At 39.1% G+C, this 16677-nt stretch overlaps 1 protein-coding gene across 8 annotated transcripts in view; it reads right to left on the bottom strand.

Moving 5' to 3' along the window:
* FOCAD (focadhesin) overlaps positions 1-16677 on the bottom strand; it is a 296022-nt gene that overhangs the window by 166089 nt on the left and 113256 nt on the right. The window contains exon 12 of one of the 8 annotated variants that reach the window (XR_014301953.1): positions 1316-1471. The exons of the other annotated variants lie outside the window; for them this stretch is intronic. The gene's annotated coding sequence lies outside the window, so the exon portion shown is untranslated. The remainder of the gene's footprint in view (positions 1-1315; positions 1472-16677) is intronic. 8 annotated transcript variants of the gene reach the window in all.

Below are 16677 nucleotides of genomic sequence, written 5' to 3'. Positions count from 1 at the left end.
TGAGCCGAAGGCAGGCACCTAACCAACTGAGTCACCCAGGTGCCTCTGGCACTGTTAGTTTTCATAATGAAACACACCCAGGGACTTTTAAATAATATTTCAAAGAGGGGCACCTGGGTGACTCAGGTGGTTCAACTTCTGCCTTCGGCTCAGAGGATAATCTCAGGGTCCTGGGATCGAGCCCCACATTGGGTTCCATGCTCAGCAAAGAGTCTGCTTGAGGATTCTTTCTCCCTCTCCCTATGACCTTCCCCCTGTTCATGTTGTCTCTCTCAAATAAATAAATGAATAAATCATTAAAAAATTTTTTCAAAGAATTGCAGTCTTTCAAAAGAATTGAAATCGGGATCTAGAAGAGGTATTTGCACTCCCATGTTGATTACAGCATTATTCACAATAGCCAGGAGAAGGAAACAACCTAACTATTAATCGATGAAAAGATAAAGACAATGTGATCTACACATACAATGAAATATCATTCAGCCTTAAAAGAAAGGAAATCCTGTCACATGATACAGTATGGATGAATCTTGAGGACATTATATGTGAAACAAACCAATCATAGATGGACAGATACTGCAGGATTCCACATTTATACCAGGTATCCAAAGAAGGCAGTCTTAGAAGAAGAAAATAAAATAATGATTGCCAGAGAACCTGAGGATAGGAGGGAACAGGGAGCTGCTGTGGGTACACGGTCTTACATGATGAAAATTTCTACACAACACTGTACCATATACCCAACATTTCGCTAAGAAGGTATATTTCATATGTTTTTCATACCGTAATTTTTAAAAAATCAAGGGGTTGGTTTTTTAACAGTCAGAAGAGTGTATGTTAAGTTCTTTTGGTTAAACAACTTTATTTTGGGTGGGGGAGGGGCAAAGGGAGGGGAAGAGAGAGAATCTCAAGCAGACTTCACACCCAGTGCGGAGCCCAACATGAGGCTAGATCTCACAACCCTGAGATCACGACCTAAGCTGAAATCAAGAATTAGACCCTTAACCAACTGAGCCACCCAGGTGCCCCTCTTTGGGAAATGTTTTTCTAAGGGCACCTGGGTGGCTCAGTCAGTTAAGTGTCTGCCTTCAGCTCAGGTCATGATCCCATGGTCGTGGGATCGAGTCCCACCCATATTGGGCTCCCCATTCAGTGGGGAACCTGCTTCTCCCTCTCCCTCTGCTTGTACACTCTCTCTCTCTCTGTCAAATAAATTAATCTTAAAAAAAAAAAAAAAGAAGAAGAAAAAAATTTTAAATCCCTGTGCATGTTTCATTATCAAAACTAACAGTGCCAGAGTCACCTGGGTGCTCACTTGGTTACGATGGAAGTGAGGCCCAGACGGTTCACAAAGTTAGTTGGTGGAGTCCATGTCTCAGCTCACTCCTCCACTCTACTTGGCAGAGCGAAAGCAATCAGAGATTCCAGACTATCTATAACAGGATAAAGAGCTATCGAGTAAGACTTCTCCCTGTAATTAGACAAAACATACAGGGGAAAACAAGCTGGAGAGACATAAGCCAGCATAGCCCAGGAGTCAATCATATAAAGAACAGAATATAAAAATTTAACTCTGGATTCCATGAAAAACATCCACGTTGGGAACACTGTATGAGGTTACACAGAAAGCAGCCTGGTCCCTCAGACAGTTCTGTAATGAAAATCATGAGAAGTGCTATCTGCTTCTAAATTATGAGGAAGAAAAAGGGCTTTGCTAGTCACCTTAGTCATCAGATGGGAGAATATATAATTAATGTTTACAACTATCCCTCTTTTTTTAAAGGAATGAGATAGCTCGTACTTTACGACTATATAAAAGATACAGTAATAAATTAAAATCCACGGAAATAAAGATACTAAGTGGAAAGAAATAATTTAAGATGTGGTCATCTAGGCAAAAATCCAAAGTAATATCCGGTTTTCTTTAACTTTTCAGACTTAGGTTTTACAACACTAGATCTGAGGCACACAGGTACATTCCCAGTTTATATTTTATTTATGTCCTTCGATGAGATAAATGCTGAACCATCTTTGTGTAAGACTTTCTGCTGTGGAAAAAAAGGAAGTAAATTCTGTGCACACAAGTGTATTTGCCATTTATAAAACAGTGGGAAGAAAACAGTATCATTAAGTCGAAGAACTACATTTTTATACAACAAAGAATGAATATACTTGAATGGCACATACAAATAGAAACATAAATGCATTCTTTAATATTTTAACACTGAAAGAAACTTTTAAAAATTATTTATTCTACAATTAATGTACATAATAGTGTATTATGCTTTGAACATTAGTTCATTCCACTTTCCCTACTTACTTGACATAACGGCTTATGGTTTTGGCTTATTATTTAAATAATACCTTGGAAAGCAGTCCATTGACGAAATGGTGAAAAGCTAATAATTTCTTTCACTGATAAGGAAACTGCAGGCATGGAGCAACGTCAAAGAAATGCAAACACTACAATGTTATTCTTCTGTGATTCAAATTATATTTATAGCATAACCTAATTAATAACCGGCCTCAGGTCTTGAAATTTAACATTTGAGAGTCAAACAAGGCCAAGGGAAGAAATCTGTCTAGAATAATGAAGGCCTCTACTGGGCACTCTTCTATTTGTGATTCTCTCTAGCCTTATTCCAGTCCAGTGTGAGCGTCTGATCTACACGGACTCCCCTACTTCTACACCTAACATCTACTGAACAGCTACTGTGAACACTCTCCTAAACATTTTATAGAAAATCATGATTATCATGGTGTTTCAAATGGCAAAAGTGAATCTCATGAAAGCCAGATAATTTGTGCAAGCTAACAGGGCTGGCACATGCTGTAGTTAGGCCTGGACCAAAGCCACAACCTCCAAAGCCCATGTACATGTCACTCTGCCTTGCAAAAAGCAGGGATAACATCTTCTTCTCCTTTGTATCTCTGATTCACAGCATACTATAAAATGATTTCAGAAAGCATAAACTATTCCTAATTTACCTGCTCTGATTCCACTCAGCAAGATGGATCTTGTAATAGTGTTAGTTATTTGATTCTATAAACAATTATTTTAAAAATACCACTTGCAAAGTAAAGGATTTAAGGATAGTAACTCTGACCAAATTAACATAGAATTAGGAAATATATCTACTGGGTAAATGTTAGCAGGATATCAAAATATTACCAGCCCATCCATCAGAATTTGAAGTAAGAAGTTCCAGTACATAGAAAATCAGGTCAACAACACAGAAGCTCCAAGTATGGAAAAACAGGAGAAATATCACTAGACCAGAAGCAGATAAAGTCAAGTATCAAATCACTTAAGGAGTTTTAAATCCTAGGAGAAAAGAACTGTGATTTTTCTCTACCTAAACTGGATCTCCAGGTTAGTCTCTTAGCCACCTGATTCTTCATTATCTCTCAGAGTTGGGGACAATTCATATTTTTAGAAAATGGTATAAAGAAAACTTAAGTTAAAAAGTAATGGTTAGTCACATAACTAACACACAACCACCGGTGGGAAAAAGAAGTATAACCACGATTAATTTTTTCGATTGCTAACATTTTGACAATTCTATAAATGATAAGTATAATGACTGAATTCCTTTAAGCATAAAATTTCCTTCCTGAGCAAAACAAAACAAAGTAGGTTTTACATTTCTATCATGATGAGATCTAAATCTTTGTTGGGCTGACCAGCAGAACAGAAGTTAAAAGCCAATGTCCTTTATGTATAATGTGTCTATTTTTCCTTTCAATTAGGTGCAGTTAATTTCTACTGTTGCATCCATCACTGGCAATGTGTTTTACATCAGAACTGGAAGGCCGAGTCTGAATGCCCTCCAATAATTAAATATAGCTCAGTTAGGTGAGCACTTATGTAGTAAAAATAGAGAAAGTCAATGCTTTTGAATTTAGTAAAATAGTAAATTGCTCAAAGATCCCAAAGCTATGAAAGTGAGGTCATATGCCAACAATTTATTGGGATATGAAAAACTATGGACTGATCATGTAAATGGGGAGCCATCTATACTACATTTGAGAAAAAAAAACGATTAAATGGCCAACACAAGTTGGCTGAATATGAAGTATGACTCTAATCATCCCTCTTCTTCAATGACAAAAAATCCTTTGAAGATTAAGTAAGTGGTAAATATCTTATCACTGTGAATTTCATATAAGGGCTGTAGTCTCAAATAAAAGACTGACCATGAAATAGGGTCTGCACGAATAATGGTAAACAAATGACCTTATTAGAATGCTTTATTAGTCAAGAAGGTTAACACCCAGGATGAAATGAAATTAATGAAAGAGGCCAGTAACATAAAAAAGGATTGATTTAAATTTCTTGCAACAATGAATAAGAAGACTGATTCCACTGCTTGGAGTAGATAGTGGACCATTAAGGAATGAAACAAAACAGACTCAGCAAACTCCTATCATGCATGATCTCTACATTAAGAAAATTGTTAGACTAGAAAGATAAAATGAATGTTAGAAGAAAATGATGGTAACATTCATGATAGAAGCAGACAGTGCAAACAAAGAGGGAAAAAAAAAAAGATTGATCCATGAATGGTGATAGAAAAAATGGTTAATAGGGAGGAGGGATCCTAACACATGACTACACAGGAAAAAAATTCCAGATGGATTCAAAAATTAAAATCAGAGAGAAATAATCATTTAAGAAACCATTTACATGCCACTACTAAGAGTTAAAACAATGAAAGACTACTAAGGTGGATACAATTTAAGAAGAATATTCCAAAACTAAAAAGAGCTGCTGAATTTAAATCCATGTTTGCACAACAATAAATTCAATAACAGTAAAAAGATAAAGATAAGGAAATCTCTCAAGGAGTGAAAAAGTAGAGCGAGGGCAATAGGGGAAGAAGATAAGAAAATTATGAGATCGATATAGGAATTCAGGATCCAAATAAGAGAATTTCCAGAAAGAAAAAAACACAGTCAGTAGAGGGAAAGAAATTAACAACAATATAATGAAAAACATTCCCCAGAATTCAAGGACTTGAATTTCCAAATTTTAAAAAGCCACCAATTATCCAGCCCAACACATGAAAATGGAAAGAGCCCAAAAGTCCACTGACTGAAGAACAGATAAAGTGTGTGTGTGTGTACACACCATGGAATATTATTCAGCCATTAAAAAGAACGAAATCTTAGAAAGTATTATGCTAAGTGAAATAAGTCAGTTCAGAAAAAGGCAAACAGCATATGATCTCACTCATAAGTGTATTTAAGAAACAAAACAGGTGAACATGGTGGGAGTGGGGAAAGAAGAGGCAAACCAGGAAACAGACTCAACTATAGAGAATAAACTGAGGGTTGCTGAGGGGAAGGGCAGGGGTGTGGGGGGGTAGATAAATAGGTGATGGGGATTAAGGACATTTGTTGTGAGGAGCACCAGTTGCTATAGGCAGGTGATGAATAACTAAATTCTATACCTCAAAGTGTATATAGTTTCAATATATAACTATATACAGTTAACACTATATGTTAACTAACCGGAATTTAAATAAACTAAAATAAATACACACACACACACACACACACACACACACACACACACACACATATGCACATAATATATATATATTTTATACATTTATAAGTTATATATATCATATATATAAATTATATTTTATATTTTTTTATTTTTTATTTTTTTTCACATCAAGGCACATCACCATGAAATTATCAAGTACCAGGGACAAAGAAGATCCTAAGAGCTTCCTAAGAGGAAAAATAAAAACAAAACTTAGTTCACATAGGGGTGCCTAAATGGCTCAGTTGGTTAAGCATCTGCCCTCGGCTCAGGTCATGATCTCAGGATCCTGGGATCAAGCATCGCATCAAGCATGAGCAGGGAGCCTGCTTATCCCTCTCCCCCCTGCTCATGCTCTCTCTCTCAAGTAAATAAAATCTTTAAAAATAAATAAATAAATAAAATCTTCAAAATTAAAAAAAAAAATTGGTTCACATAAACATATACCCACGAATTCAGTATGCAGAATAACTGTGAATTTCTCTACACCGATATTATAAGCTATGGAAGAAAACAAGACAGATGGGGGGCAGGAGGAATGGTTTCTAGCCCAGAATTCCACATCTAGCCAAACTAACCCAATACCTGCCACACAGGAAAGCACTAGTTTTTAGCTATTACACACACACACATGCTCACATGCACACACATAGAATTATCAACCAATTATTTGATATTCTAAACAAAGAATGAACAAATTCTTAGGATGCAGATTCCTTTCCCACAAAATATGGGCAAAATACATAAATCTAAATCTCAGAGAGAATAAAACAAATCTAGCATCAATAAGAACTTAAATCTCACTATTAATTTTTAAAACTAAAAATAATATTCTCACATACTGAAGCTTAAAATATTTTAAATTATAAAATGTATGTAAATATACAGTATAACAGACATTCTCATATAATTCTGGAGTACTAAAATGTGACACAATGTTCCTAAAATGAAGAATTTCAAACTTCATTTAGAACCTTCAGCTCCAATCTGAGATCTGTTTCAAAATAACATTACAGAGTTGTCAACTGTGTAGTAGAAGGTAAAGAAGATACAGACCACTCATGTAATAACCACCAAAGCTAAGGGATGTGTATGTCAAAGCTATTATATTACTCTCTCCACTTCTGAATATGAAGCTTTTCCTAACAAAAAGTTAAAAATCTCCTAATCTCATATTTTTTCTACATAAATGTATTTTTAAACAAGTCAAAAATTCAATAAAATTCACTAGATCTCCCCAGATACACATTAATACATATATGACAGCATGTATTATTTTTGTCAGATGAAATCAACTAAAAAAGGAAAACAAAAACATCTATATTAAAAACCACCAATACTGTGTACAAAACATGTTCCAGGAAAAAAAAAAACATAATTAGGATTTTTTGTTACAATCGAAACAAAAAGGGTGAACAGAAACAGAATATTCTGTGTTCCTGCACCACAGAAAAATTGCAGACAATAGGTATCTTAAGATATTTAAGGGGCTAACACATGAATGACAAACCAGATTTGTTTTATGTAATCCTGAGGCCCAAATCAAAAGGCATATTTGGAGTTTAATTAAGAAAAGGAGTTTTTTGTTTTTTGATTTTTTTTTTTTTTTTTTTAATACAGAGGGCTGCCCTGAGAAGCACTAAGTTTTCTTGAACTAAAGGTATCGGATAAGACAATGAGAATGCCTTACTTAGAAGATGTTTAACGTATGTATCCAAATATCAAAAAGGAAAATAGCAGAGAAAATTATAATGATTGATTCTGGACCTACTACTTAAAAAATAAATCATAACCCAGCTTAATCAAAATTTAAGTAGGTATTTGTGCACAGAAGAATTAACATAGGAGGCCTGAGATTGCCAACCTTAAAGGACTTGATTGCAAAGTTAGCCTCTGAGTGGGATCCTGGAAAGTGGATTTTCTAAGGGTTCCTACTACCATTCTTTACTGATATGACTGCACCTAAACTATTTGTACAAACACAGTAAACTGAACATCGTACCTACACAGTCCCCAGTAAAAACCTTGAGCACAGAGTCTTGCATGTGCTTCCCTAGCAGACAACCCTTTACCCATGTTATCACAATTCTCTGCTGGAGGAATGAAGTGTAGCCAGGGCGACTCCCTAGGACAGGACATGCAGAAGCTTGCACCTATTTTCCCCAGGACCTTTAGCCAAGGAACCTTCTCCCTTGCTCATTTTGCTTTTTTACCCATTTGTGGTAATAAATCATAGTCATGGTTTCAACTATATTCCAAGTCCTGCCACTCCTTCTAGCAAATCACTGAACCTGGGGGTCGTGTTAGAGACCACTGACCAGAATCATCCTATATTTTGCTTTAAAAACAAAACCAGGGGTGCCTGGCAGGGCTCAGTGAGTGAAGCCTCTGCCTTAAGCTCAGGTCATGATCTCAGGGTCCTGGATTGAGCCCCGCATCGGGCTCTCTGCTTGGCGGGAAGCCTGCTTCCCACCATCTCTCTGCCTGCCTCTCTGCCTGCCTCTCTGCCTGCTTGTGATCTCTGTCTCTTTTTCAAATAAACGAATAAACTCTTTAAAAAATAAAATAAATGTTTAAAAAAACCCAAACACAAACACAAAACAGCAATAAAAAAACTGTTACATAGATTTTTAAAAGGACTAACTTCTAGAGTCTTACTAATATCAAGAGTAACAGCAAACTTTTCCTGTGAGTTGTATACTGAACAAACAAAAATATTTGAGGGTTGAGCTGTGTTAGGCTTTAATGATACAAGAAAAGTCAGTCCCTGCTCTGAAGGAGTTTATAGTCACTTAAGGAACTAACGATTAGAATCTCAGTCACCACTGAATCAGCCAAACTCAGCTCCAAAGATTAGAAATACAGAAAATAGTTTCTAAAGACAGAAATTAAAACATAAGAACAAGAAGAGAATTCAAGACCGTCTTTGATAATGTGTAAAACACTACCTAGTGTAACAATGACTGCTTTTTCTATTTCAGAGGAAGAGGGAGATCCCAGAGCTGGGCTGCCCAATACAGTAGCCACGGGCCACATGTGGCTATTGAAATTTGAATTTAAACTAATGAAAATTAAATAAAACTAAGACCACATTTCCTCAGCCACACTACCCAAATTTCACATGCTCAATAGTCACCTCTGGTTACCAGCTACCATATCAGACCTATTAATATACTGTGGAACACTGGTATCCTTCAACAATCATAAAATAGATCTGTATAAACTACCATGAGAAAATGGGTCTAACATATGGAGGACAGAAAAACACAAACTGCAAAGGAACATCTAAAAAATTTATTTGAGAAGGGCGCCTGGGTGGCTCAGTGGGTTAAAGCCCCTGCCTTCGGCTCAGGTTGTGATCCCAGGGTTCTGGGATCGAGCTCCACGTTGGGCTCTCTGCTCAGCAGGAGCCTGCTTCCTCCTCTCTCTCTCTGCCTGCCTCTCTGCCTACTTGTGATCTCTGTCTGTCAGATAAATAAAATCTTTTTTAAAAAATTTATTTGAGGGACGCCTGGGTGGCTCAGTTGGTTAAGCAGCTACCTTCGGCTCAGGTCATGATCCCAGCGTCCTGGGATCGAGTCCCACATCGGGCTCCTTGCTCCGCAGGGAGCCTGCTTCTCCCTCTGACTCTGCCTTCCACTCTGTCTGCCTGTGCTCGATCTCGCTCGCTTTCTCTCTGACAAATAAATAAATAAAATCTTAAAAAAAAAAAAATTTATTTGAGAGAAGGAGCATGCGTGCACAAGCAGGGGAAGAGTAAAGGGTGAGCAAGAAGCAGACTCCGTGCACGGAGCCCAAAGCAGGGCTCGATCTCAGGACCCTGAGATCATGACCTGAGCTGAAATCAAGAGTTGGACACTTTCCAACTGAGCTATCCACGTGCCCTGCATTATACAACACAATGCCATTGTGGGCATATGTTTGGGGGAAGAGGTGGCATTAATATGTATGCTTATGAGTACAGTATATAGTACACTATTTGTCCTGATATTTTATATATGACGACTACATATTACTCTAGTAAAATAAAGACGGGACTTTACTAAAATTATTTACAACAATGCCTTAGTAAGTGATGGAACCAAACTAAATGACCAGAAGGCACAGGACTAGTAGAAAAGGCAGAAATGGACAAGGTGGTTACAGGACCCAGTAAAGGCTTGCTGGAGGAAGGAGACTATTGCTGATTTCCTGCCCAAAGACGACACTTGACGTCAGCGAATAAAGTCTGATCATGCTCCTCAGACCACCTTCTTGCTCAGCTTAGTAGTCAAGACACATCTAGCCCTTCTTCTTGCTCAAGGAAATTTGTCTGTGTTTCTCTGTTTTCAAACCAATAATTCAACTACTTATGAACTAACCATGAAAAATCTGTTTTTTGCTGAGCAAAAAACATTCAAGGCTAACGGAGTAACTGGCTCTTTCTGGCCAAAGAATATTCCAAGTACTGTTTGTTACTGTAGCTTTGTGCGCACCTTCGTTTCAGTACACTTTGAGTCATTGTTACACCTCACAATTGTTGCCCACGCTAGCCTGGGAAATACTGAGCAAATACTCAGTAAACAGGAGTGGGATGAAACTCAAGACTACCTGAAGAAATAAAAAAAGGTTAACAGAGTAAACATTTTTTTAAGACTGGCTACCTTCAAGGCACCTGGGTGGCTCAGCTGGTTAAGACTGGCTATCTTCTCTCTCTCTCTCTCTCTCTCTCTCTCACACACACACACACACACACACACACACACACACACAGCAGCTGCCGGACATAGCCTCACTTGCTGAGTACCTCCCTCAAAACCCCATTTTCAGAAGTATTATTCTTGGGGCACCTGGGTGGCTCAGTCATTTAGCATCTGCCTTCGGCTTAGGTCATGATCCCAGGGTCCTGGGATTACTCCCTGCTCAGCAGGGAGTCTGTTTCTCCCTCCCCCACTTCCCCTGCTTGTGGTTCCTCTCTTTATGTTTATCAAATAAATAAATAAAATCTTGGAATGTTTAGTAATATTTATATGTATATATGAAATATTTCATAATTTTATGTTGATTACATATGAAAATATTTCAGATCTATTAAGTAAAATAAATTTTTTAAATTAATTTCCTCTGTTTACTTTCACTTTTTTTTTAAAAAGATTACTTATTTTAAAGAGAGACCACACATGCAAGGAGGGTTTGAAGGGACAGAGGGAGAGGGAGAGAGAGAAGCAGACTTCCCACTGAACACAGAGCACAGGCCCCATGCAGGGCTCAATCCCACAACACTGAGATCATGACCTGAGCCAAAATCAAGAGTCAGAGGCTCACCCACTGAGCCACCCAAGCACCCCCTTTTTTACTTTTTTAAGTGGCTGCCAGAAAACGTAAACTTATATATGGGGTTCATGTTATATTTCTATTGAACAGCACCATTCTTTATCTCCTTAATGCACCTAAATATACTAGAGTTTCTTTCTCTCTCTCTCTCATTCATACACACACACACACACACACACACACACACACACACACACACAGAGGCACACGTAGAAGACAGATAGTGGCTCTCTTTTCATTTACTTGGGGAATAAAGTATAACAATAAGCCCCATATGGGCAAGGAACATGTCTATTTGCTAAACAGCCTAGCAGTGCTCCTTGAACAGAATCAGTATATACATAATTGTGAAATGAATTAAAAGGGCTATAAAAGTCAACTACAGTTTTAATAATAAATAACTTTCATTGTGCACTGACTATAGACCAGGTACTCTACTCTGGATTATCTCATTTAATCTACATGATGAATTTAATATGGTGGGTTCTTCTATTACTCTTATTTTAAAGGTGAGAAAACACAGAGAATTACAACAGAATTTCCAGTATACTTTGTAAGAGCATAAGAAATGAAACAATTTAATTTAGATAATCTATGCAGAAGGTTTATACAACTTTAACCAATAAATATAGCCTGAATGCCTTCTACCTATCACATGGTATTATACTAAGTGCTGTGACATTAGGAAGAATCGTAGGTTAACACAATCAAAATATAAACAAGGTATAGGCTAAATCCTGTTCCAAATAAATCCCACTACAATTATGGCATATCCTACCAAAATATTAACAAGCCTGACTAATACCTAATAATCCTGTCACACAAAATTCTTGTCAGGTTTAGACAATACCTTGGAATTTGTGGTAAAAACTCATGTTCATATGGCACATCACAACATTGCTCCTGCACAGAATCTTGTAATCCTTATAACACTCCTGATAGGGAGTCATTACTAGAGATTGGTTGGAATCTACAAGTACTTAGATTCATTATCTGATCCCGGGATGTTCCTTATCAAGCTTTAATTCATGTTCTGCGCTTGTTTGATGGCTACTGTCCAGGATTTGGGGGCAGGGAAGATGGAAAGGGAAGGAGTTTTAGACAGGCCACCTAGGAAATTGGTTTAGGGTTCCAGATTCCTATCATCTTCAGAAATAATGGCCTCGGGCTGAGCAAGACATGAAGACAGTGTAATTAAAAACTTTCTAAGAGGCTTAAAGAGGCAAGTTGCAACAACTGATCATCTTTGGGGGCTTGCGGGGTGGGGGGGGTAAGCATTCAAATTTAGAATAAGCCTTCATAGGGAACAACTTAACTAGTGTCAATAGGAACTAAGGCATTCTTATTGAGCTCCTTTTTGAAAACATATTAAGGCTCAAATCTTGGTCCACCTTGAAAAAATAAAGCAATATTCAGTACACACTAAATGGTCAACTTAATTTTTAACGGATAAATGACACGGCAAGAATAGTTCAGGTACTTGTAAATGCTAAATGTCCGGGTATGTCTTCATTGGCTTTTCAACAGTTTCAAAGAGCAGACGTGAGGATTCATTAGCTCTTAGCACATATGAACCTGCTCCAAAGGCAGCCAAGAGAGTTGCCTAGCAACAGTGCATTTTGCATCTCTCATCATCCCCAAAGATGCTACAGCAGCAGCGGCTAGGTCAAGCCTCTCATTAGCAACCTGACAAAGGGTTTCTATCTCCCATTCTGCAAAATTATTTTTATTTCCAGGTGAAGCTCAAATATCTATGTATTATTCCTACTGACAACATTTTCCCTTCCCTCTCTTCCTTCTTCTGACCAACCCCTATTTCAACAGATAGGTTTTAACGAACCCATCAAAATACCTGTAACAAAAGCAGGCATTGAGAAATCCAACAGAATTTATATGCTTATGCACATCACGGTAACAGTTGCACATCTTTGGGGCAATAAAGTAAGTAAGTTTTAGAAGAAAAAAAAAAGATGCTAAAATCAAATAATGGGAAGAGGAAATAAGTAGGATTTCAAAATTCACCAAAAAAACACCCCAATTATTTGCAAGGCTCTTGATTTCTTATTTCTTTCTTTTCTCACCGTAAAAGCTAATCTCAAGCACATAGCAAAATAGCAAAAAGGCAGAAGAATCAAGAGTAGTAATTCCAGAGAGGGTCGACAGATTATAATGAATGTAATCCATAGGAAAGGAACTCTGGTTCCCAATTTAATAACTATGTTATAATGCTGCACCTCAGATCAATAGCTATTCATTCCCTTCTGATAATATTTCTTAAAATATTTACCACTCAGCATGGTTGCCATGCAGAACTAAAAAATATACTCACATCATCTTCCTTATATACACTCAGAGAGCCTTAGAAGAAAATCAACAAAATAAGCAGACTTCTCATTTCATGAATTTTAAAGTGCTTAATCCAGATTTTGACATAAACCACATACACCCGTGGTCTCTGAGCTTCCACGCGATCACGGATTTCCCTAAGGAAAAGACTGCAAAATGTGCATGACATGTTACGAAAGATAAAGTGTGATACTATTAGACCCAGATTAAGAATGGTATAAATGAGGAACATTCGAAGGCAATCGTCATCACACCAAGTCAAAATCGGTAAATTTTTTAAGTGATCTGAAAGGAACAATGTGATTTCCACCCCCCCAAGACCCCTCCCCCTTTTAAAAATGTACAAACAGCAAAGAATGAATCCTTGGGACGATTTCCCAGAAGGGTGTCATTTACCACTAAAATATTTCATTCCAGCAGTTGAAAGACCATAAAAGGGTGAATGTCCTCCAGAGCCCCTAATAACGGTAATAGATCTTGTGTTACTATTCACAAGTGACCTCTCAGTCAGGCGATTTAATTTTTCCCCCTGCAGCATGGTTGGTTTCACACACAGTGTAATAACAGTTTTTGCACAACAAGACAATTCATCCGATTAGAAGGACTGTATTAAGTCTTTCATGAACAGCATGTGTCACTACTGCTTTAGCAGGCATTTGATTTAAGACAATCTAATATATGCATGCGTGATTCTTCATTTTTCCACCGTTTTAAAGGAGATTCCTGGACTTCCTTCAGCAATTTTGCAGACCATTGCCTGAATCCTCCCTGGCTTCAAAAAATAACTAAGAACTCATCAGATGCTCACTGAGCACTTTAAAACAGGTACCAATGATTTTTCAGCAGGCAACAGAAACATGCATAGGGCTCCTGGTTTCTACATGGGTTAAATGAAATCCCACCAATGCTTCCAAGGAGAAGAAAGAAGAAAAGGGAGAGAATGGGCATAACTGATTACTGCAATGACTTTGATGCATCACAACATTTCAGCAACTCACCATTAATTATAAGGGCCATAGGACATTGCCTGTAAAAGCTTCAGATAAAGTGAACTGGGAGACTGCCATTGGTAAACCTCAGCAAAGCACAAAAAATGTACAAAGTGGAAACTAAAGGAAAAGGTGTGAAATTATCCAACCACAATCCCTCCCAACAATACATGATTTGGCATCATTCAGTATCCACAGAAGCCTCAGCCTGAGGATGTCTACACATTTCTACACATTTCACTGCCTTGCTGATGCGATTAAGAAGGTTAAATGCAGAAAGACTATAGTTGTACCCGGTGGGGCACGGGAGTTCAAGAGCATCCGGCTGGGGGGTGGGGTGTTTCCAAACAGACCAGTTCCACCACTCTCCACCCACCGATAAAATCCAAAGGCAGAGAGATGAGAGGTGGGAAATGAGAAAGGAATTTATTTCCGTGAGACGAACATCCGGATGACAGTGAACTTGAACCTCAAAGACTGTCTCCAAAGTACTAAAAAAAGACTTCCAGGTTTGTATAGTGCAAATGTAGGACAAAGGTCAGTGGGCAATCCACGCAGGTAGGCAACAAAGGTCAGGTCCATCACTGCCTTGGGGTCAAACACTTGGGGTCTTGCTGGCTCAGGGTAGTCCCCATTGCTTGAGGGGAGAACTGGGGATCCCTTCAGGGAATGCTCTGCTTGGGGGGGGGGTGTCTTTTGACTCAGTTCAGAGATAAGCTGGAAAGAAGAACTTAATCAATTAGAAAGTCTTAAATCCAAATGAAGTCCTCTTTCACAGTGACAGCTGGAGATACTCTTGAGGGTTCCCTTCACTCACTCCCTTTAATAGATGCTGGTAGGCGGGGCTTCCCCCTTCCCTTGCTGGAAGTGGACCAGCCCCTCCGAGGAGAGGAGCACTCGTGTCCTTCCAGCTCACCTGCCCCCGAGTGACCCTCCTATGGCTCCCTGGCAAGCAGCCTAATCCTACAAGATTAAGCTCTCTTTAGACTCCCGATACAGGTGAGATGCTCTCCTCCAGTCTGATTGTCCTACATGCTCTGAAGGAATCCTATTTCTTCCCCAAGTGTGTAGAGTCCTCTAAGCAAACCTGTAAGATGGGATAAGACAAGTCCACTGTATTCTCTTGCCCATACTGCCTGCTCTCTTTCCACTGGAAACACACACATCTTCTGTTTCGACAACTTCTAGGCACACAAGCCAATCTCTACATGGCCAGTACTCGCCCCAGCTTCAGCCCTCCTACCTCCAGGGCTAGCCAGCCCATCGCTCTCTTTCAGATGCTAGATTTGGGGGATATTCATATTAAATATCCGCCCACCCTGGCTTCCAGGGATACACAGAGTTGGCTCGGACAGACATGGGGTTCCACTGAAGTCCGTGTCACTAGGCTTGAGGTGAGAGAGGCTGGCAACTGTAGGACTCAGCACGCCAGCAACTTGCCGCAAAAATCCCCCCTCTCTCTTCTCTTCACCTATGCTGTCATCTCCTAAACTCTAGACCTTTGCTCTGAGTGACGGGTTAAAAACTGCAATAGTACTCAGTCATCGAAGTTTATTCCTATTACTCTCCAAGTTCTGCTGGATGTTTTGTCTCAAAATTCATTTTGTGGGGATCCTGGGTGGTCCAGTTGTTAAGTGCCTGCCTTTGGGTAAGGTCATGATCCCAGGGTCTGGGATGGAGCCCTGCATCAGGCTCTCTGCTCAGCGGGGAACCTGCTTCTCCCTTTCCTATTCCTGCTGCTTGTGCTCCCTCTGCGGCTGTCTCTCTGTCAAATAAATAAATAAAATCTTTTTAAAAGAGGGATGCCTGGGTGGCTCAGTTGTTTAAGCCGCTGCCTTCGGCTCAGGTCATGATCCCAGGGTCCTGAGATGAAGTCCCACACCAGGCTCCTTGTCCAGCAGGGTCTCTGCCTCTCCCTGCCACTCTGCCTGCTTGTACTCTCTCTCTGACAAATAAATAAGTAAAATCTTTTTTTAAATCTTTAAAAAAAAATCTTTAAAAAAGAAAAATGCATTTTCATATTACAAGGTTCCCACCAACACTTTTTTTTATTTAAAGATTTTATTTATTTATTTGACAGTGAGAGAGAGAGCACAAGCAGGCAGAGAGGCAGGCAGAGAAAGAGGGGAAAGCGGGCTCCCTGCTGCGCAGAAGGCCCAATGTGGGGCTTGATCCCAGGATGCTGAGATCACAACCTGAGCCAAAGGCAGAGGCCTAACCCACTGAGCCACCACCAACACTTCTAACATCCTGTCATATAACTTCATCTTCTGAGAGAAATTCTCATCTCCTGCCTGACTGCAAGGTTCTCCCGATCTTGCTTCCAGAGACTTACCCAGTATCTATTGAAGGAACAGTTTCACATACCCTGTCTACCTCAGTTTTGGAGAGGACTCCTTGACGCCTCGTCCCCACCCCGTGACCTGCCACACATTTCTGTCTTTGCACCTGCCCTTCATCCTGCCTTCCCTGTCC

This window comes from Mustela nivalis (genome assembly GCF_964662115.1).
Source record: "Mustela nivalis genome assembly, chromosome: 13".
NCBI lineage: Eukaryota > Metazoa > Chordata > Mammalia > Carnivora > Mustelidae > Mustela > Mustela nivalis.
The sequence above is the reverse complement of the archived record's forward strand: the minus strand, read 5'-3'. Positions and strand labels throughout refer to the sequence as shown.